This window comes from Ornithodoros turicata, chromosome 4, assembly GCF_037126465.1.
Source record: "Ornithodoros turicata isolate Travis chromosome 4, ASM3712646v1, whole genome shotgun sequence".
Taxonomy (NCBI): domain Eukaryota; kingdom Metazoa; phylum Arthropoda; class Arachnida; order Ixodida; family Argasidae; genus Ornithodoros; species Ornithodoros turicata.
Window position 1 is genome coordinate 37,210,241 of NC_088204.1, and position 23,761 is coordinate 37,234,001.

A 23,761-nucleotide genomic window follows, 5' to 3' on the forward strand; every position below is an offset into this window, starting at 1 on the left:
ATAAAATAAACATAGATATGCTTTTAATTAAGTGTAGACGTGCACTTGAAAACAGAAGAGACAATTGCTCTACTTTGAAAAGATGGACAGATTTTGTACTCGATACCATAAGTCATGGGAAGATGTGATAAAAAACTGCTTCGAAAAGGAGGAGCCGCGAAACGATTTCATTATCGCTGCATTTCAATACGTCCTAGACATGGTCGTATTCGGAGATATGGTACAAACTACAGAACTGAAGGTGCAAGAATTTATATGCCGAATCTACAATACTTATAAAAATATCTGCACATCAACGTCTGAAGGGCCATTGGGATTGATGGCGGAGTTTTTGAGGTTTGCCAACGAAGAATTGAAATACACTAGACCAGACGTAATTGTAATCATTACAATGGGCATTGCGTACATCAAGAAAGCAGTCGGATCAAATTATCATATACAAGCGGTCTATATCGCACGATTCATTACGGATTTGTTGAAATTACACATATCTGAGATGGAAAGTACATAAAATCTTGTCACGTGATATATTCCACTACCACGGCAACGCAATTATTTTCTTCTACCAGTCTCTGCAACGATGTCGAATCAACAGAAGTTCAATATTGTCGTGCAAGGTCTGATGTATTATCACCTATTGAAACTCAACAAACATATCAATTGCGGTGGACCACCGGACGATTTTCATCTAATACTCTCTTGTACGCCATTCAAGAACCTTCATACAAAGAAAGGAAGCATCAATAAGAGACTCTGCAAATTCATCGCGACAAAGTGCAAGTTGTTGAAGCAATACAAACACGGCGACAACATAGCGCCTGCATTAATCAATGCTGGATTCAAGCGCCCAATAATCAGAATAAACTATTTAATGTCTTCGGAATTCATCAACGAAGAGAACAAACGAAAACTTCAGAGTTTGAAATAGAATTGTAATTTATCGAAATAAACAAGTGCATAACTGAAACAATAATTGTAATCTTTGTCATCATTAAAATGAATTCTTCGCATCACAATGGAAAACACTTTACATTTAGCATGGCTAGACTGAGAACAATGATCGCTAAGGAAACGAAATATTCCACAATTTGTGTAAGAATTCTCGTATGGAATGAGACCTGACCACCAAATAGGTTTTACTCGACTACACTCTGTACAAATTCAACACCCGAAGGATAGAATTGCCGGAGAAGGATCGGTCATTGAAATTTAGAGATATGATACATCGATCTATGATTACAAAAAAGGATCACTAATCTCATGTGAAAACTTATCATATTTCACGAATAGAATTCCACAGTGCATGTATATTTCTCAATCAGTTGCACTAGCCCAGACATAGTAGAAGAAGAAGAAAACGCGTCTTTGACAAGCAACCGATTGGAGTGCGGAACAAATAAATAAATATTTTTGTCAACACAGTTGTCCATTTGTATGAGTAGGAAAAAGGAGCCGTCCAAGGCTTGCAGTGGGGGCCAAGATATGGCAAAACGGGAAGTAAGGCAAGATAACTGATTGCGGCCGGCCGTTCGCGACAACTTTTACAATCGCATTGGGGTTCACTGCCTGGGAGATGATACGAAGCCTTCGCGAAAAGCGAATCTATTATCAGATGCCACAATGCAAACGAAACATTTTACGAGCACGACGTGCAGGCCAAGTCTACATTTCTAATTACATAGTCTTCGTAACACAGGGCACGCAAACGTATCTGAAATAATTTCCAAGTGGCAATCAGATTTTGGGAGAAGCGGATCACACAACTGCCATCAGAAGTGCTTAACCAATATACAATGAAGATGAGCGTTATGCATAAACACAATGGAAGATATGTTATATTAATTATAATAACCAGATCAGCGCAGGTCACACATAAACGTAGATCCAATTCACAAAATATACTAGAGATTTCACATAACCATACAGAAAAAACTATCACATTATTTTAGTGTCATAGCATCTAGGCACTACAAATGGAAAGGCCATACTGTAATTTTATAAGTCTTTAGCTCATAACATTGTAAAACGCAAATTCCACACTAAAGATCATTTTCTTCTTTAAATTTTCAAAATCAAAACTGCACGCTATTTCTTGCATTTCTCTAAAGATATAGATTAAAAAGTTGTGCATATACCCACACATACTTTACAAGATATTTGTTTGTGGATTAATTGCTAAAATTTATCGGTTCACATTCAGGAGAAGTGGTGACTACCACACATCAGTAAGAGTTTAATCACAATTTGAACAAGTGTTGCGATTTATGATCAGTGTTGTAGAACGTGTAATTTCACAATACGCAAGCTTTAGGTCGATCACTTTGACGAGCACTCTTTCACGATGTCAGAGAAGTTATCCGAATGGATTGATATTTTCTGTATACACTATAACATAATGCGAATTCTTTATGTCGTGGATATTAAAAGTTACGAATATTTTTCGAACGAAAATTTACTTAAGACTCGAAGAAAGGGTCACCCGCGTCGTCGAAGACGTTTCGGCAACACGCCGTGCCGCGTTTCCCCAATGCCGTACCCGAAACCGAACGCGATTCTGTGCCCGACGCGTTAACGCGGTACCGCACGCGAGCGTGTTGCTTTTTCCGGAAACGGGTTCGTCGACCCGGGTGACCCTTTCTTCGAGTCTTAAGTAAATTTTCGTTCGAAAAATATTCGTAACTTTTAATATCCACGACATAAGGAATTCGCATTATGTTATAGTGTATACAGAAAATATCAATCCATTCGGATAACTTCTCTGACATCGTGAAAGAGTGCTCGTCAAAGTGAACGACCTAAAGCTTGCGTATTGTGAAATTACACGTTCTACAACACTGATCATAAATCGCAACACTTGTTCAAATTGTGATTAAACTCTTACTGATGTGTGGTAGTCACCACTTCTCCTGAATGTGAACCGATAAATTTTAGCAATTAATCCACAAACAAATATCTTGTAAAGTATGTGTGAGTATATGCACAACTTTTTAATCTATATCTTTAGAGAAATGCAAGAAATAGCGTGCAGTTTTGATTTTGAAAATTTAAAGAAGAAAATGATCTTTAGTGTGGAATTTGCGTTTTACAATGTTATGAGCTAAAGACTTATAAAATTACAGTATGGCCTTTCCATTTGTAGTGCCTAGATGCTATGACACTAAAATAATGTGATAGTTTTTTCTGTATGGTTATGTGAAATCTCTAGTATATTTTGAATTGGATCTACGTTTATGTGTGACCTGCGCTGATCTGGTTATTATAATTAATATAACATATCTTCCATTGTGTTTATGCATAACGCTCATCTTCATTGTATATTGGTTAAGCACTTCTGATGGCAGTTGTGTGATCCGCTTCTCCCAAAATCTGATTGCCACTTGGAAATTATTTCAGATACGTTTGCGTGCCCTGTGTTACGAAGACTATGTGATTAGAAATGTAGACTTGGCCTGCACGTCGTGCTCGTAAAATCTTTCGTTTGCATTGTGGCATCTGATAATAGATTCGCTTTTCGCAAAGGCTTCGTATCATCTCCCAGGCAGTGAACCCCAATGCGATTGTAAAAGTTGTCGCGAACGACCGGCCGCAATCAGTTATCTTGCCTTACTTCCCGTTTTGCCATATCTTGGCCCCCACTGCAAGCCTTGAACGGCTCCTTTTTCCTACTCATACAAATGGACAACTGTGTTGACAAAAATATTTATTTATTTGTTCCGCACTCCAATCGGTTGCTTGTCAAAGACGCCTTTTCTTCTTCTTTTACTATGTCTGGGCTAGTGCAACTGATTGAGAAATATACATGCACTGTGGAATTCTATTCGTGAAATATGATAAGTTTTCACATGAGATTAGTGATCCTTTTTTGTAATCATAGATCGATGTATCATATCTCTAAATTTCAATGACCGATCCTTCTCCGGCAATTCTATCCTTCGGGTGTTGAATTTGTACAGAGTGTAGTCGAGTAAAACCTATTTGGTGGTCAGGTCTCATTCCATACGAGAATTCTTACACAAATTGTGGAATATTTCGTTTCCTTAGCGATCATTGTTCTCAGTCTAGCCATGCTAAATGTAAAGTGTTTTTCATTGTGATGCGAAGAATTCATTTTAATGATGACAAAGATTACAATTATTGTTTCAGTTATGCACTTGTTTATTTCGATAAATTACAATTCTATTTCAAACTCTGAAGTTTTCGTTTGTTCTCTTCATTGATGAATTCCGAAGACATTAAATAGTTTATTCTGATTATTGGGCGCTTGAATCCAGCATTGATTAATGCAGGCGCTATGTTGTCGCCGTGTTTGTATTGCTTCAACAACTTGCACTTTGTCGCGATGAATTTGCAGAGTCTCTTATTGATGCTTCCTTTCTTTGTATGAAGGTTCTTGAATGGCGTACAAGAGAGTATTAGATGAAAATCGTCCGGTGGTCCACCGCAATTGATATGTTTGTTGAGTTTCAATAGGTGATAATACATCAGACCTTGCACGACAATATTGAACTTCTGTTGATTCGTCATCGTTGCAGAGACTGGTAGAAGAAAATAATTGCGTTGCCGTGGTAGTGGAATATATCACGTGACAAGATTTTATGTACTTTCCATCTCAGATATGTGTAATTTCAACAAATCCGTAATGAATCGTGCGATATAGACCGCTTGTATATGATAATTTGATCCGACTGCTTTCTTGATGTACGCAATGCCCATTGCAATGATTACAATTACGTCTGGTCTAGTGTATTTCAATTCTTCGTTGGCAAACCTCAAAAACTCCGCCATCAATCCCAATGGCCCTTCAGACGTTGATGTGCAGATATTTTTATAAGTATTGTAGATTCAGCATATAAATTCTTGCACCTTCAGTTCTGTAGTTTGTACCATATCTCCGAATACGACCATGTCTAGGACGTATTGAAATGCAGCGATAATGAAATCGTTTCGCGGCTCCTCCTTTTCGAAGCAGTTTTTTATCACATCTTCCCATGACTTATGGTATCGAGTACAAAATCTGTCCATCTTTTCAAAGTAGAGCAATTGTCTCTTCTGTTTTCAAGTGCACGTCTACACTTAATTAAAAGCATATCTATGTTTATTTTATTGATTAAAATTTTATTATCTGATTTAGAATGCTATAATCTCCACCTGTCGTGAGAATTATTGTTTTGATTATGTTTCAAGTATTCACTCGACTGATATTCTATGAGTTGTGAACTTACCACTCGAGATAATTATTGCCTTGTATTTGTTTCAATTGTTCACTCGATTGACACAAGTAAGTACCTCTAAGATGGGAATGCCTAATAACTCTGAGTTGCATTTCACATTTGATATTTCTGTGTGGTTCATTAGAAATTTCTGTTGCAAAATATTACAAAAATTGACGTAATTAAATTTGTTTCTCGTTTTGGATTGAGTATCGTTGCTACCAATTAATAATTTGGACTGTCTCTACATTTTCAATAACAATATCGCATCTCTACAAACTTATCCGACTTGGCAACCACTTTGACGAAAGATTTCCATTTCAGGGAGAGGATGCGAAAAGATAGTGACCCCAGCGAGTGATATCGACATCTATTTGCGCTGCACAATAAACTATATCGCCTTTGAACTCTCTTATCTGACCTCTAGAGCGCCCCGTTTGCTGGACAAAGTAATATAGCCCCTAACCCTTTGAGTGATAAAGCATGCGCTGTGCTATGGTCACATAGATATAGACATAAAGTCTCCTGGCTATGAGGAAAAGAGTGAAAACCGTGCATATTTCCTATGTCTTGGATACCTCCATCAAGGTTCGTAGTGTTTGTTAGAATGAAAATTGTATATTGATCGATTTTATGATGGTTCAATGACAAATTATTTTCCTCTGTTGATGTTTACATGTCGCCGCGTGTTCCTCTGTTCTTCAGCGTTAAGTCTGTGCTATTTCGCCATTGATAGATTGATTAGCTATTATTTCTCTATGTGTTGGACGGTGCGCAGGTTTGGCTCTCTATTAATTGTAGCTTATGATTGTGTTGTTTCTCGTTATTTCCTTGCGTCTATGCTGTTCACTTAATAAGAAATTAAAAGTTGAGTAATGTTGGAATATGAAACTGAGATTCCCTATTGCGCTCGAAATGTTATGACAAATATTCACGCTATTGCAAAGATGGTTCTCACGTCTCAGACTTTTATAATACAATTTGTAATTTGATTGTAATCGTATTGATTAAGAATATCTTCTTTGTAGTGGTATAGATTTTATTTCCTCTTGTCGCTCGTGTTCCGTGGTCTTCCATACATCTATCGGCATCCGTCTTCAATAAATCATGTAGGTCAGATATCATTAGATCTGGTTGTTGGCTAGGAGCGCGCTATATGGTGAAGTTCATTTTTAACATGTCTATTTTCTGATGAGTTTGATTTTTTCTTCTAATTTACTGAATGATAGATTACTACGTTGTTTTGATTAGGAATATCTTCTTTGTATTGGTATAGATTTTATTTCCTCTTGTATTCGTGTCGTTCTGTTTGTTGGCTAGGAGCGTGCTATGTGGTGAAGTTTTTAACATGTCTACTTTCTGATCAGTTTGATTTTTTCTTCTGATATACTGAATGATAGATTACTATGTTGTTTTGATTAGGAATATCTTATTTGTATTGGTATAGATTTTATTTTCTCTTGTGTTCGTGTCGTTCTTTGTTGGCTAGGAGTGTGCTATGTGGTGAAGTGGAATATCTTCTTTGTATTGGTATAGATTTTATTTCCTCTTGTGTTCGTGTCGTTCTTTGTTGGCTAGGAGTGTGCTATGTGGTGAAGTGGAATATCTTCTTTGCATTGGTATAGATTTTATTTCCTCTTGTGTTCGTGTCGTTCTGTTTGTTGGTTAGGAGTGTGCTATGTGGTGAAGTTTTTAACATGTCTATTTTCTGATGAGTTTGATTTTTTTCTTTTCTTCTTGTGTTCGTGTCGTTCTTTGTTCTGTTTGTTGGCTAGGAGCGTGCTATGTGGTGAAGTTCGTTTTTAACATATCTATTTTCTGATGAGATTGATTTTTTCTTCTGATTTTCCTCTTGTGTTCGTGTCGTTCTTTGTTCTGTTTGTTGGCTAGGAGCGTGCTATGTGGTGAAGTGGAATATCTTCTTTGTAGTGGTATAGATTTTATTTCGTCTTGTGTTCGTGTCCCATAGTCTTCCAGTGTCTCTGCTGTTCACAGTTAATTACATACAACTATCAGAACTTCCCGCTATTGCACTGATGGTTCTCACGTATAGGAATATTAGACGTTTTATAATACAATTTGTAATTTTGATTGTAATCGTATTGATTAAGAATATCTTAAATGCGCTATCAATTCTGATTCATTGAAAACTTCCACTAATAAAAATATTGTGTTTGATTTGTGATACCTATTCAATGCTAATGTATCATACCTGTAATAAGTATTGTTACGTGTATTGTGTTCCTTCTATTTCAGATTTTTGGCTAAGTTTTTTCCCATTCACGTAAGTTTTTCCCATTCACGCAGAGTCATAACATAATTCCTAATGACTTTAATAAATATATTTTCACTTGTACTTTTGTGTATGGCTATCCTTTGCATGTAAACTGCACACCTGTTGTAGCTGGAAAAATTACGATTCAAGTCGACTCAGGCTGAAAAAATGACGAAAGTCGACGGCCTAGGCTGAAAAATGACGAAAGTCGGCGGCCCCAGGCTGAACGGTAAACGCACACGCAGCCCTCCGGCAACGCGACGCCCAAGTAGGAATATTGTGAAAGAAGTCAGCCCAGGGTGAATGGTAAGCACGCAGCCCTCCGGTCACGCTCCGCCCACCTGTCATGGGAAGGAAGTCGGCCCAAGTATGACGAAAGAAGTCAGCTCAGGATGAATGGTAAGCGCGCAGCCCTCCGGCCACGCTCCGCCCACCACAGCAACCCTCCACCCGAGCACCACCCTGTTACAGGTGGTGAAGGTTTTTTCGGCTGGGTTTTTCTCCTTCACCTGATTGGCGTCACAATTCCCAGCACTATTGACTTTAATAAATATATCTCAACTTGAATGACTTTAATAAATATATTTTCACTTGTACTTTTTGTGTATGACCCTTCTTTGCATGTCTCTGCATGTAAACCGCTCACCTGCTGTATCGGAAAAATATGTGAAGTCGGCCAAAGAAGTCTGCCCAGGCTGAAAAATATGCTACGATGAGCGCACGCGCAACCCTCCCCCACCGATAAGCGCGCTGACAACCCTCCCCACACGCGCCGCGCAGGGAAAAATACGCGCAGGGCTCAGGGTAGGGGGGGGGTGCTGGATTCGCCCCGGGCTGGGCTCTGCCCCACCTAGTACTACTGATACTTACTGTTGTCTATAACTCAGTTTTTAAACCTGCTTTAGTTACTTTTTTTTATATGGTGTGGAAATAGATATATTCAGTTTTCAAGTGATGATATTGATATTGACCTCCTAGGGACTTCGCGTAGTAGAAATGACTTGGTTTCACTGCTTCATTCCTGTGGTTTCTCAAATCATATCAAAATGGCCAATTGTATTACTGACACCACGAGCACCATTCTTGATGTATTTATTACAAACGATGATAAACACAAATTATATTAATGATCGCTTACCACTAGTAGTGTCTGCGTGTATAAAATATGCACAAGACAGGTATGCTTAGATTTCAAGACGTAAATTCTGCTACGCTTGACACTTTTTGTTGTAAATTTGCTTATGTAAATTCGAAATTTCTGACTCCTTACCGAGAGAAGAGCAGTGATTATGATGCTTTCTTTTTACTTGTGAAACATATTTATGATGACCCGGCGTCGGGTAAGTGGCGCCCCCATCACCTGGCAGCAGCCGCAGTAGCCCCCCTCCTGCACTCACGGTTGGGTCGCCGCAGGAGGGAGACCCCCACGTATAGCTGTGCGTGACTTTCCCGTGTGTGGGGAAATTTCTGCTGGTAAAACTGCTCCTGGCAGTTGAGTGGACTCGGAGGTTGCTTTGGACCCTTCGGGGTCCCTCCGGGAGTACAACACACTACTTTGGCCCCTGCTTCCGTGGTCCTGGAAGGCCCGGCCAGGATTATTCAGCTGGTCGCCATCTTCCTTTTCATTACTTTTCCTTTCTCCACTCCTTCACTATCTAATTTTCCTCCCTTCACCTTCTTTGGCGGCAAGGGTCAAACTTGGGCAGTCTTTTCACCCCCCCCCCCCCCAGAAGCTGCACTAGGGTATAGTGCAGAGGCAAGTGTCAGCGTGTGGGACACGTTCCCTCGTAGGGCTCGATGGTGGGCGACACACCTGCTGCACCAAACCACTTCTTTCTTTGTATGGATTCTTCACGCTTAAAAAAACATGATCAGCGCCATAAGCGGCGCCGCACCGAAGCACCAGTGAACTCATTCAGCCTGTCTTCAGAACCATGGTTTCCGAAATTCCTGGTACTCCATTCTGAAGATGAGACAAAGCACTTACTAAGATGTCACCTTTTGTCATTGCCAGGGAAATAGATAAATAAAATCAATCGGAAAGACCTACACTGCAAAGAAACTGTCATCTGAGGACCTTCATATCGGAGCAAACCAGGGAGCAAAGCTCGGCCCTCCAAGCTGTGAAGAAAATTGGTAACATACCGGTCTCCATTGCAAAACACAGAAACCTCACCATTGTCAGAGGTGTGATCTCGGAAAGTGAGCTTCTCGAATGCACCGACTCTGAGATTGGTGAAGGCTGGCGAGAAGAGGGTGTCGTGGCAGCAAAGCGAATAGTGATGCGCCGGGACGGTAAAGAAATCGCAACAAAACACATTGTTCTATCCTTTCAACTAAACAAGCTTCCTGCAACCATGTAGGCTGGTTACCTCAACTGCCACGTGCGACCCTATGTCCCTAATCCGCGGCGTTGTTTCAAGCGTCAGCGCTTCGGACACGGGTCTCAGGTCTGCCGTGGACAGGAAACATGTCCCAGATGCTCTGGTACAGATCACTTAGCAGAATCCTGCCGAAATGAAGTGCGGTGTGCAAATTGTAAGGGTGACCATCCTGTCTACTCCAGATCCGGATGGCAACGGTCCAGGTCCAGGTAACGGATGGAAAGATGAGAAAGAAATCCTTAGAATCAAGGCAGAGCAAAATATCCCGTATAAAGATGCAAATGCGCATTCAAACTTCAGGAAAAAGGTCACGTTCTCCGAAGTGGTGCGCAAGGGAGTGGCACCACAGAGGAGGTCTCTGGACACCAAAACTGCTGGGCTTCCACCTCATACCCCCCCCCCCCCAGAAAGAGGGAGATACGGAAGCATCTCCTTCTCCTTCCAGTTTCATTACTTCCCATGTGCCTGCAGCGGCCTCAGCTCAGGTTGCTTGCACGGCATCCGTCTGGGATGGATTGCCCAAAGACCCATCCCAGGCATCTGCTCTTAACATGGAGCTCGACGACGAAGACTGTGCTTCACAGAAGTCGTCTTCGAGTCTCCCAGGCACTTTCTCGCAATCAAAAGAGAAACGCGAGAGATCGAGTGGTAGAGGCAGAGGCAACAGACTCACGGACCTCTTCCGGACCTCGAGGCCTCTTCCCCAACATACATGACATACATGACCTTCTTGAAAAGTACAAAGCTGTCTGTTTCTGTTTGCAAGAGACATACCTGAACAAACAAAGTATACATCCATCCATTCAATATATGTTTTAAGAAATGGTCGTGCGGACACCTCACGTTCATCTGGAGGTATGGCTCTGATTACTCCACAGTCCATTCCTTTCAATTCCATTCCACTTGTTACAGACTTTGAGGCTGTAGCTGGGTGATTCAATCTCAACTCAGGCAAGATGGTCCGGGCACCATTAGTAATTTTTATTGAAAAAATATGTGTTGTAGCCTAGCTCAGAGTGCGAAGGGGACAGCAAGTGTTTTTTTTTTTCTCTAGTTTTCATAGTTCCTGAGAAAAAAAAAATCCGAAAGAATATGGCAGGTCCAGGGCACGTTTAAGCATAGCGATTTTGACGTTCAATATCTGTCCAACGAACGCGTTCACGGCTTTGAATTTTTTTCCACGCACTGTCACATATGTTGGCTTCCAGTGCTTGGATTCGGTTCTGGTGGGGATTTTGTTATTTTGCAGCTAAAAATACGCAAAATTGGTGGAGACGACAAAAATCGCTCACATTCCTGCCACTTGTCTATGCCACTTGTCTAGGCCAGGTTGGTGTCACGCATGGAGGCGTCTACATCACGTGACATTTGAAAAAATGTGGTTTTCGAGCGCGCATATCTAAAGAACCCCACCTCGAATATTCTTCAAACTTCGTAGGCACAGGCTTCCATATATGATATTTGAGTGCACAGGAACTCGAAGTTTTTTTCCTTGCACGATAAAAGTTAGAGCGCGCGAAAGGTTCAGTGTCGGACTGTGGTGCCTGTAATGACCATGGAAGACCTGCGACGAGTTCACTGGTCGATATTCGAGTTTTTCTTGAGACAGCGGACCGTGGTAAGTGTAGTCTACCCAAGGAGACGTCCTTCAGTTAGCATTGAAGCATAGACAACGATTTCTGTGTCCGTCGGCGAGTACTTTGCCGTGGCTGGAGCCGCCACCGCTGCTAATGAACAGCCAGAAGAGTAACAGGATTCGCGCCACCCGCTCTAGAGTCGTATCCGGCTTCAGGTACAAAACCCAAGTTAGTTTGTAGTCATTACGAGAGTGAGTTGCCTCTAGCTTTTGCCAGCAGTGATTTCGTTTATAACAGGTGTGTTTTGACACTGTTTCGATTCGCCGTCGCTTTGCCGTCTGAATCTTCGCCATGGACATGAAATTAAGTAAAGACCGTGTCTACCGCGCGAACTACATGAACAGGCACAGACAGAAGATATATTTTCAAAGGAACTCCGCCCGTGTATCTTCGCTGGACGTTGCGTTGATGACAATCGTTCTGACGCCTGAACAGTATGTAACTGGCGCGAATCTGACTATCTTTGCCACAACTGCTAATGTAATCAGTCCAATGTAAATAAAGAGTGACTCATCTCTACCGGCATGGTCTAGAGTGCTGGACGTAAACATCGAATTTACTTTCGCGTAGCGGGCAAGCAGTGACACACACACTCAATCTACATTTCTCTATAGTGTCCTTGTGAAACCGTCGTGCTGCTTTCGAAGTCCTGCGAGAATATTCGACTAGTTGGGTTCCCAAATAGCAGCACGAACAGCACGGGCTGCTGTCACAAGAAAAACTCGAATGTCGACCAGTGAACTTGTCGCAGCGCTTCCATGGTAATTACAGGCACCACAGTTCGACACTGAAACTTTCGCGCGCTCTAACTTTTATCGTGCAAGGAAAAAACCTTCGATTTTCTGTGCACTCAAATATCATATACGGAAGCATGTGCCTATGCAGTTTGAAGAATTTTCGAGGAGGGGGTTTTTTAGATATGAGCGCTCAAAAACCGCATTTTTTCAAATGTCACGTGATGTAGACGCCTCCATGCGTGACACCAACTTGGCCTAGACTTTTAAATTTGGCATCAAATTATATAGCTCAGTCTCCGCTACAGGGAGATGCCTTTCTCGTTTCACTGGCATGCACAGAAGTGCCGCAATAGCCGCAAGAATATGAGCGATTTTCGTCGTCGCCACCAACTTTGGGTATTTTTAGCTCCGCAATAACAAAATCCTCGCCACAACCGAACCCAAGCACTAGAAGCCAACACAGCTGACAGTGCGTGGAAAAAAATTCAAAGCTGTGAATGCGTTCGTTGGACAGATATTGAACGCCGAAACCGCAATGGCTGAAAGCGCGCCGGACCTGCCATATTCTTCCGGGATTTTTTTTCTCGGGAACTACGGAGACAAGAGAAGAAACACTTGCGCTCCCATTCTCAGTCTGAGTCAGGCTACAACCTATATTTTTTTTTCAATAACAATCACTCATGGTGTCTGTACCAGCTTGCTTGAGCTGAGATGGAATCACCCAGCTGTACAAATATGCCTCGACAGAGTCATTACACCGTGTTCATTGTACCTGCCCCCTTCAGTAGTAATCCACCAGACAGACATTGAGCGTTGAGTCTTGACATTGAGTCTTTGCGACCAGCTGCCTCAACCTTTCCTTATTCTTGGGGATCTAAATGCTGACAGTCCCCTGTGGGGCAGCAAAAGGTTAGACATCAGAAGGGAAATGCTGGAAACGGTTCTGATGTCAAGGTCAATTTGCTTGCTCCATACGGGACAAGCTACTTATGTCAATGCAGCGACACAAAGCTTTTTTGTCTAGATATCTCGCTGTGCAGTCCCTCTCTGTTTAGCTGCTTAGACTGGGCAGTTGAGCAGAATCCACGAGGGAGTGGCCACTTTCCTGTCATCGTGAAATTGTGTGGTGCTACAAATACACTCACAACGCGACCACACCGATGGAAACTAGCTCAGGCTGACTGGAGTGTATTCCAAAGGGAAGCCAACCTCCAGTCCTCTTCTTTTGAACACATGTCAATCGAAGAGGCAAAGAGGTAAATCTCTTGTCGCAAGCACAATCAGGGCTGCCGCCAACAATCTATTCCACAGACATTGGGTCGGCTCCCCAAACGTCCAAAACCTTCGTGGACTGACGATTGCGCAAAGACTAGACGGAACAGAATCGTGGCTGCGGTACCTTTCGCAGATACCCCACATCACAGAATCTTCTTGCCTTCAAAAACCACGTGTCAAAGCAAGGTGGACAAGAAAGCAAGCAAAAAGGCCTTCTTGGCACAACGTTTCTTCTTTAACACATGGGACCCATCAAAGAAAGTATGGGATTGGGTCCGGAAAGTTAAAGGAGACTACCAGGGTTTCTCCATTCCCCTCCTTCAGGTCAGTGGTGTTCCATGGCAGAATTTAGACGAACAGGCCGACCTCCTAGGTCAACATTTCCAGAGTGTTTGCAGTTCTGCACATTACAGCAAAAGGTTCCTGTCTGTAAAGAACAATGCAGAAAAGCAAGTGGTTTCAACTGTGTGTGGTGAAAATTATGCATACAACCAGCCGTTCACTATGGTTGAGCTCCTGCGAGCATTGTGCTCAGTGTAGGTCAGTGCTCCTGGTCAAGAGAGGGTGACATATTCCATGATACACCTACCTATCAGAGGAATCCAAAGGGTGTCTTCTAAACTTCTTCAACAAAGTCTGGGACAACGGACAGATGCCAACAACATGGAAGGTAGCAACTGTAATTCCACTTCTGAAACCTGGCAAAGAAGCTTCAGATCACACCAGCTACAGGCCCATTGCCCTCACCACCTGTTTGGGCAAAACATTCGAAAGAATTGTCAACAACCGATTAGACTTGAATGCAATAACTGTTTCACGTTAAACTGTTTTAAGCACCAATGTGGATTCCGAGCTGCACGTTCAACGACAGACCATCTTGTTCGCTTGGGGGCCACAATCCGAGCAGCGTTTGTCAGGCGGAATCACTGTGCCTCTGTATTCTTCGATTTAGGAAAGGCATATGATACCGCATGGAGGTATGGTATCATCTGAGATCTGTACTTTTTAGGGATACCGGGCCGGCTTTTACGTTGCATCAGTAAGTTTCTCAAACACAGAACTTTCAAAGTCCAATTGGGCACCACTCTCTCACAACCATTTCTTCAGGAGAATGGAGTTCCTCGGGGCTCCATGCTCAGTGTGACGTTATTCACCGTGAAAATGAACTCGATAGCCACTGCAATCCCTCCGTCTATATCGTATTCGTTGAACGTGGATGACATTCAAATCTCTTACTCGTCTGCAAATTTGGCAACTTGTGAGAGGCAGTTACAACTGGCAATAAACAGACTGGTTAAATGGGCAAACCAGAATGGATTCAAGTTATCTTCAGAAAAGACTATCTGCATCCTGTTTACCACAAAAAAAAGTGACTACTTTCGAACCCTACACTTGCCATGAATGGTCAAGTCATTGCTGTCCGAGAAGAACACAAATTTCTGGGAATGGTATTTGATAGAAAGCTTACGTTTTTTCCGCACATCAAACAACTAAAGCAAAACGCATAAAATATTCCTCTCATGAAAGTTATCGCTCACAAGTCTTAGGGAGCAGATAGAACAACCCTCCACAAGATATAGGCATCAGTAATTCGGTCTAAGATGGACCATGGTTGTGTTGTTTACAGTTCTGCGCGTACGTCAGTCCTCAGGTTAATTGACCCAGTACATCATCAAGGCCTGCGATTAGCACTTGGAGCTTTCTGCACCTCACCAGTGGAAAGTTTGTACGTTGAGTCTAATGAGTGGTCTCTGGACAGACGACGGTCTTACCTTAGTATTCTTTATGGTCTTAAAGTTAAAAGCCACAGGCAGAATCCTGCCCTGCCTTGTGTCCAAGGCACAGGGCTTCAGCGACTGTTTGTAAACAGACCATCAGTGATACGACCTTTTAGCATGCAAGCCTTGGAGTATCAAGAGTTTGATAACCTTTTGTATCAGGATTCCTGGATCCTAGAACAGGGTGACAAAGTGCTCCTTGGCAATCACAGCAGCACTTGAACGACTCCTTAACAAAGTACAATAAAAAGGATAAGCCGCCCTTAGTCCTTCAGCAAGAGTTCTTCGAATTAAAACATTCCTTTGGTCACCACACTGAAATATACCCAGATGGGTCACGGACTGCTGACAGCGTTTCCTGCGCCATGGTATCTGCAGCGGTGACACGGTCGCACCGTTTAAATCCAGCAGCATCAATTTTTACTGCTGAAGTATACGGACTGATCTTGGCACTTAATTTTATGTTGCAAACACGTATTGAATCTGGAGTAATTTACACAGACTCTCTTAGCTCTCTGCATGATATGAGTAGTCTGCAGCGGGCTAAGAACCTTCTAGTTCAGAGAGCACGTTCTTTGGCCAATAGGATAATAAACAAAGGTTATAACTTAACATTTTGTTGGGTGCCCAGTCACGTGGGTATCCCAGGAAATGAACTTGCAGACCAAGCCGCAGCAACAGCTCTTTCATCAGAATTAGCCCATTCGACATCTGTTTCCATGACTTCAGACGTACACAGACGTCAGCCGTTCTGAGATGAACAAGCTGTGAACAAGTTTCATCTTACAAAACCACACGTAGGGCATAAGGTACATGCAATCCAGCAACGCTCCAGGACGTGCTGAGACACAGGCTCAGAATTGGGCACACATTTTGGTCGCACGGCCATCTACTTCGTGGAGACTAGCCACCGCGGTGCACCCATTATAACGAGCAACTCTCCATCCTTCACGTTCTCATCACGTGCCCACAACACGAACCTCATCGCCAGCGCTACTTCACTGAATGCTACAAGCATTGTACACCTCTTCACCCAGCACTCTTGTTGGGTGATGAGCCTGTCATTCCTTTTGATAATGTCCAGAACTTTTTTAGGGACATAGGCCTGCTTGGGAGCCTATAACATTTTAGTTACCTTCCTCAAGGGAACTTTACACACACTTCTTTTAATTACATCAGTATATTTTTAGGTTGAATTTCATTCACTTTATTCTTATAACTAGATTCATCTGTGTTCATAACCATGTTTGGCGCATTATGACGTTTGTAGTCGCTGCGCCAGAAAACCCGTAATCATTATCATTATCATCAACATTTATGGTGACTGCTATCCGTCGAAAAGGATTCGCAAGGCTAAGCGCGCAAAGAAACGTTGGGTTGCCCATAAATTATTCTCACTCATTTGGAAAAAGCATCCATTATGGACGGGTTTTCTGAAAACGAGGGACTGAACGAAGTTATCAGAATATAAGAAAATGTGTAAGTTTGTAAATGGCGAACTAAGAAAGGTGAAACAGAATTATTACAGTAATCTGTTTGATGTTTCATGTTGTAAGAAAACATTGTCAGCACGGGAAATACAAATGAAATTGATAATATAGTTACCGCTGGAAATACTGTAACTGAAGCTAACTATAGTACTGAATTTGTGGAATACTGTCACTAATAATAATCATGCTAATATATATAACAAACATTATGCAAACGTTGGCAGGCATTCCCAAGAAATATTGACGCGAGTAGAGACACGATTGCATTAATGCTCAGAGCAGCCAGAGAGAGAGAGCCGAATCACCGGTGCGCGCGCTGAACCACTCGTCGTCATGTAACAATATTCTCCTCACGGAGAGGTTTATCATCCTGATCAACTGCCTACGAATGGTAGGGTTTTAGGCGTGAAACATGTACGACGTCTTCTTTTGACGTTCTCCGGGATGGTCGACGTGCACTGTCAGTAACCTGGACGACGTAATTGACCGGCGATATTTGACGAAGAATTTCATACGGGCCGAAATAGCGCCGCATGAGCTTCACAGAGAGGCCAACTTTGCGCTCGGGTATCCACACCCACACGAGGGCTCCTGGGTGGTACTGGGCATCGGCGTGCGCGTCGTCGTAACGGGCCTTTTGGTCGGCTTGGGAGAGCATCGTATGCGTGTGAGCGAGCTGGCGGCTTTCTTCGGCGCGACTCATGAGTTCGGTGACAAAATCCGTCCTGTGGCCGGCATCGAGGTAAGGAAACAACATGTCCAAAGTGGTGTCCCTATTGTGGGCGAAGACGAGGAAAAACGGGCTGAAGGAGGTGACGTCGTGTCGGGAGGTGTTATACGCATAGGTCACGAAAGGGAGAACTGTGTCCCAGTTGGTGTGGGCGGCGTCGACGTAGATAGAAAGCATATCCGCGAGGGTGCGGTTCAGTCGCTCGGTGGTGCCGTTGCATTGTGGGTGGTACGCGGTTGTAGTGAGTCGGCGGATCTGGCAGGCTTGGAGTAGCTCTGAGACAATGGTCGACAAGAAGGCCGCACCTCGGTCAATTAGGAGTTCTCTGGGCGCCCCGTGGCGCAGTGTAACCTGCTCCAAAGGGAACGTGGCTATGTCAGGCGCGGTGCCGGTCCGAAGGGCTTTTGTCTCCGCGTATCTGGTGTGGTGGTCGACACAGACAATGATCCATCGGTTGGCATCATTCGAAGTAGGGAAAGGATCAAGGAGGTCGCGCCCAGGCGTTGAAAGGCGGCCAGTACGGGGAGAGATAGGCTGCAAGGGTCCTGGTCGCGCGGACGGCTAGTGCTTGCGTCGTTGACATTCAGTACAGCGCCGTACATACGCTGAAATGAAACGTCTCATTCCAGGCCAGAAGAACCGTCAGATCACCCTGTCGTATGTACGTGCAAATCCCAAATGTCCAGACGTTGCGTCATCATGAAGAGGCCGCAGAAGAGCTTGCCGAAGATGACGCAGGATCACGATCAAATATGGCTGTCCAAAAGGATCGTAATTTTTCTTGTAAAGGACTGAGTCACGAAGGGCGAAGTTCCTTGAGCGTCGGGATTGCTGTTGAGAAAGCGGAGCGTTGGCCTGCAGCATCTGGATGACCGATCGTAAAGTGGGATCGCGGCGTTATTCCCCAGAAAGCGGGAGGGGGTCGAAGGGAGTAGAGTCCACCAATGATGAGGTATTAGCGACATCCGGTAGAGCAGCGCGTGATAGAGCATCGGCATCAAGGTGTTTGCGACCGGCTTTGTGGACAATCTCGAAATCGTACTCTTGTAGCAACAGTGCCCATCGGGCGAGTTTCCCAGATGGCGCCTTGATGCTAGCGAGCCAACATAGCGAATGGTGGTCTATGACGATTTTGAAATGGCTCCCGTAGAGGTAGGGGCGAAACTTATGTACCGCCCACACGACCGCCAGACATTCTTACTCGGTGACGCTGTAGTTCTGTTCTGCAGCAGACAAACAACGACTGGCAAACGCCACTGGATGCTCAGCGTCATCAGGACGTTGGGTCAACACGGCGCCAAGGCCTGTACCGCTAGCGTCGGTATGGATCTCAACTGGCGCACGTGTATCAAAGTGGCGGAGCAGCGGTGAAGAAGTGAGAGCCGACTTCAAGCAACTGAACGAAGCTTCGTGGGCGTCTTTCCAGCAGAATGCAATGCCTTGCTTCAAAAGGTCGTTCAGGTGTCGTGCCTTACTCGCGAAGTGTTTGATGAATCGCCGGAAGTACGAGCACAAACCAAGGAAGCTTGTGACAACGACAACGACGACTCATGTCACGCGACTCATGCCACGCGAATTCTCATTCTGCCCATTAAATCATTGCCATCGTCATGCTGTGCTGCCTGTACCATTATGTATCTCGCATAACATTACCTGTAACTTTAACACGATACAGGGTGTTTCACGAAAATCCCGTGGCTGAATACTTCGTGAACAGATGGCGTCATCGAAGAAATTTCTTTTTGGTAAAGATCCCTGGGACATCGGCTATGAACTGAGTAGTCAGCGGCTCATTTGCGTTCGCTCACTAATTTAATAAACACCCTAACTTTTAAATTCTACTTCGCACGCTCACGGAACCTCTGTCGTACGCATCGGGACCTGAAGCGAAAAATATTGGTAGAAGAAAAAGAACCGCGTCGACACATAGTGATTTTTCCGAGTAATTAATTGGTTTCGGTTAACATATATCTTGCGCGGAGCAGTGCACCAATGCGCTTTTTGGATCAGCTATCCGTCTGTGAATTTCGTGTTCATCCGCCTCGATGACAAACGGGGGTTGCGGAAGATAAGGAAAGTTCCTTTTTAGGTTTCAGTAAGGCTTTTGATTGTATTGATCATAAAATATTCTTATCGAAGCGCTTTCGTTATGGTATCAGAGGTGTGGTATTAGGCATTGTGGTATTGATTCTTAATGCATCAACCACTCTGGTACGGTGACATGGAAGTTCGTATGTAGGCAATGTTAAAACTCTGGGAGTAGTGTTTCTTACAACATGTCGCGGGACGTGCACAACGCGCGTATAGTTTGAAGAATAAACTTTTTGTATAAGGATCGCGCTTGTTAAAATTTTAGAAAAAGATGACAAAGGTAAAAAGTAAAAGGGGGTAACAACTCCTATCTGCAAGTATTTAGTTACGGGTATAATAGGTGTAATATTGTTCTTCTACGCTTAGTAATTCTATTTACAATTTAGTGTTCAATACTTCCTCATAACGTGTGCAGCGTTAATACCAAAACGCACTATTTTTCGGATACGGGCAAGTAGACATACCGCCATCCAGATACCTCTATCCTGAAGTATTGCAGCACCCAATTAGACGACAACACGGGGGTACACATAACGTTCTGGTCTGCAGTCTGAATAAATGAACGTCACGACATAGCACGCTCCTAGCCGACCATCATACCGAATGGCAACGTTCTCGTCCCTGATTTGTTGAAAACGGCAGACAGAGCCTATTTTGTAGCCATAATGACGTACATATAATGGTAACATAAAAGACTCCGCCTCGCGTTATCCAAAAACCAAGAGCGAGAACGTTGTCCTTGGGGATGATCGTTGGTTAGCAGCGTGCTATATGTAGTGAAGATAAGGACCTATCAGATTCATCAATACAAAAGGTGTCACATCCAACAAGTTAAAATCGCCCTTTGGAACCGAGACAGTCGTCGGGCTGGCTTGGTAGAATTCATAGCCCCTTTAAGACTTGGATATTATTTCTCTCAATATAACTGTAATAGCTCCTCAATATCACTGTACGTGTCCTGTTAGAAATACGCCACACTTTGGCCTACCTCTCCGTCAAACGGCCTATGGTACACATTCCTTGACGTACCAGCTATATTGTGATTCAGGTATATTGTAATGAGGTTAATATTTTTGCTTTATCGAATGTTGACATGAAAATGATTTTTGTTAGTCATGTGCCAACCGAATCCGCGAATCCACGAATCCTCGAATCCTAGGCAGGGATTCGAGATTCGCGAATCCCAGTACCGAAAACGGCGAATCGAATCTTTCGAATCCAGCAACCACTTTTGTTTGCTTCTTTTTCAAATTGGCGCCTCCGGAGTCCGCCAAAAGCCTCATTGGCCGGCAGGTGTTTCCTTGTTTGTTTGTTTACATTGCTCTGGTCTGACAGAATTCAGGCAGGAACTGTTACATTACAAGTTTAAAAGTAACCTGGTTTTGGTTTCGATTGTTGCTTAGTTTTATGGAAATAATTCAAACTCGAGAATGCATTTCTTGTAGTCGATGAACAACATGTTAAATAAGTTACGTTTAAAAAGAACTATATGGGTATATTTTCTCCTGAAACAGAAGCATTATTTAACTTGTTAGGTATCACATTCTGCTTCAAAACACTTTTCACTACGGGTTTGTTTCTTTTTTTTTTTCTTGCTTTTCAAACTTTTTTTTGAAGAAAGGATTCGAAAGATTCTAGATTCTGTAAGACTCGTGGAGTCGTTGAACCTTCCTTGGATTCGGATTCGAAAAAGTTTCGATTCGTCCCATCTCAAATTTTTGTTGTGCAGTTTTGATTTTCGTGTGTTGTATTTTGACTCTTATTTCATATCAAATATTGAGTGTAGTGTAAGGGAGGCAGGACCTGGTCAAGATGTTTGGCTTTTTGGCCCTGAACTTCCACACCCTGAGTGTAAAATAAACTGGCACCTTTCCACCAAGTTGCCACTGTCCTCGATCGGGTTTGAACACGCGATCATGGGATTAGCAGGCGGACATGCTACCGACTAAACCATCGAGGGCGGCGCATTTAGTGATACAATGCATACACCCATCATTGTGCTGCCAATCAAGGGGCTGGTCGCCTGCTCTCGTTTTGTAAAGCATTAAACGTACTATAATTGCATGTGATCTTGTCACTAGCAGTTTTAGATTACATAATAGCAGTCGATGGAAATGCACCTGCATTGTTAGGGTACGAATGAAGCGCGAGCTTTGTTTTCAGTTCGTTATGCATTCTGAGGGAATAATCTTGGCTTGGAAATAAGGAATTATTACACTAACACGTACTACTCTTTTCAGTAATCTGGGTCCCAATTGTGGCAGCAGTAGGTGGCCTGATCGTCCTCATCTTATTGTGTTTCTGCATCTGTCACTTCTGCTGCGGCTGCTGTAGGAAGGACACCCACATCTCCAATACCACTGTCGTGCAACAGTCGGCAATGGCGTCCAGTGCTGCACCCACTGTCGTGATGGTTCCTGGATTCCAACCTACAATGGGACAACAGCAACCTGATCCAGGATTCACGAATTACACGTACAATCCAAATCAAGAGTGGTCACGTCGGGCCCATCTAGCGACACAAGAAATGACGCCACCACCATATGCGAAATAAACGGTCACGGTTTTGGACCATTTGAAGCAAAAATTTCTTTGTCAGAAATTTCTCGCATTTCCATCACCTCATGGCGCGATTTTTTCTTCTTTCTTGGCATCGGTATACACATGTTCTCAGTGATACATCCAAACCCTGGACGTTTGCTCTATGCTGATCGATCTCAAATGATATATGATGATGATGATTGTGTGATAAGCAATGACGCGCGCTCTTGTCTTATCAAGTGCACGAACACCTGCCTGTGCGATAGCGACTGCGGATGTTGAGGGCATACGTTGCGTTCTACTGAAGCGCTTAAAAAGGGTTTATTTACTGGGCCACGTAGCTACCAAACGTGTCGGTAGGAGGTCACGCCCTGCGCAGAGGGAACAGCAACAGCGATCTACACCGGTGAACCGCATAAGAACTGTGATCAAGCAGCGAACTTGCCGTTGGTGTGGACGTTTACGTCACCCAAGAAACTCTTGCCCTGCAAAGAACGTCACCTGCAATAAATGCCATAAAGGAGGCCACTTTGCAGCAGTTTGTCGCGCAGGGAAACGAGCAAGCGAAATGTAGGGTTTCGTGGGAGTCGTCAGATCGGTAGTAGGAGGGAGTGTCGTAGGAGATCCGTGTTCACTCAGCAACCTTGTCCCCTGGGCCCTGCCCCGAGTCATTCGCGTATTTTTCTCCCGTCCGGCGGGCGGCGCTTGGGTGGAGGCTCGTATCGGCGCGTGGCCGCAGGGCTGCGTGCGCGCTTACCCTCGCACACTTTTCAGCCTGGGCCGACTTCTTTCGTCATTTTTCCATCTGTGCGGAGCTCAATCGTAATTTTTTTCCCGATACAACAGCTGCAGAGTAGGCGGTTTACATGCAAAAGATAGCCATACACAAAAGTACAAGTGAAAATACATTTATTCAGGTCAATAGTGTAGAAAAGTAGGTTGTGACTCTATGTGAAGGTGAAAAAGCCAGCAAAAAAAATACCTGAAGCAGAAGAAACACAATACGATACACGTAACAAAGGTTACACTTATTACAGATCTGATGCAATAGCATTGAAGGGGTATCACACATCATACACAATATTTTTTATTAGTGGTAATTACGCATTTTCAATTAAGCAGAACTAAAATGGGATAGCACATCTAATCAAAGAAGATATTTTTAATCAATATTATTACAATCGAAATTACAAGTTTTATTATAAAAAGTCTCACATTATTATACGTGAGCACCATAGTGGAGTTTTAATTACAAAGTTCTGATAGGATGTATGTAACTTCAAGACAACAGCTAGTATTCCAATATAGCACAATTAATCAGATTCTTATGAAGTGACCGGAGGGGGTTGGCAGAGGGCCTTCGTTTACAGTGGGGCATTTTTCAACCTGGGCCGTCTTCTCTCACGAATTTTTTTTTCCAGCGCGCGGTGGGTGCTGCGCGGGTGCGGGACTGTCCGGGAGCTTACCAGCGGTCCAAAGGGCTGGGCGTGCCCTTATCGTCGTGTATTTTTCACCCTGGGCCGACTTCTGTGACGATTTTTCTGCCTGGGCCGACTTCGTTCGTAATTTTTTCAGGTGGTGCGTGAGTGGTTCACATGCAAGTACGTACACGC

At 43.5% G+C, this 23,761-nt stretch overlaps 1 long non-coding RNA gene across 1 annotated transcript in view; it reads left to right on the forward strand.

The window, feature by feature from the left end:
- Positions 1-22,194, forward strand: part of LOC135391437 (uncharacterized) — a 52,610-nt gene extending 30,416 nt beyond the window's left edge. The window contains exon 3 of the long non-coding RNA XR_010421946.1: positions 21,848-22,194. This is a non-coding gene — a long non-coding RNA (uncharacterized LOC135391437). The remainder of the gene's footprint in view (positions 1-21,847) is intronic.
- Positions 22,195-23,761: the final 1,567 nt, after the last annotated feature.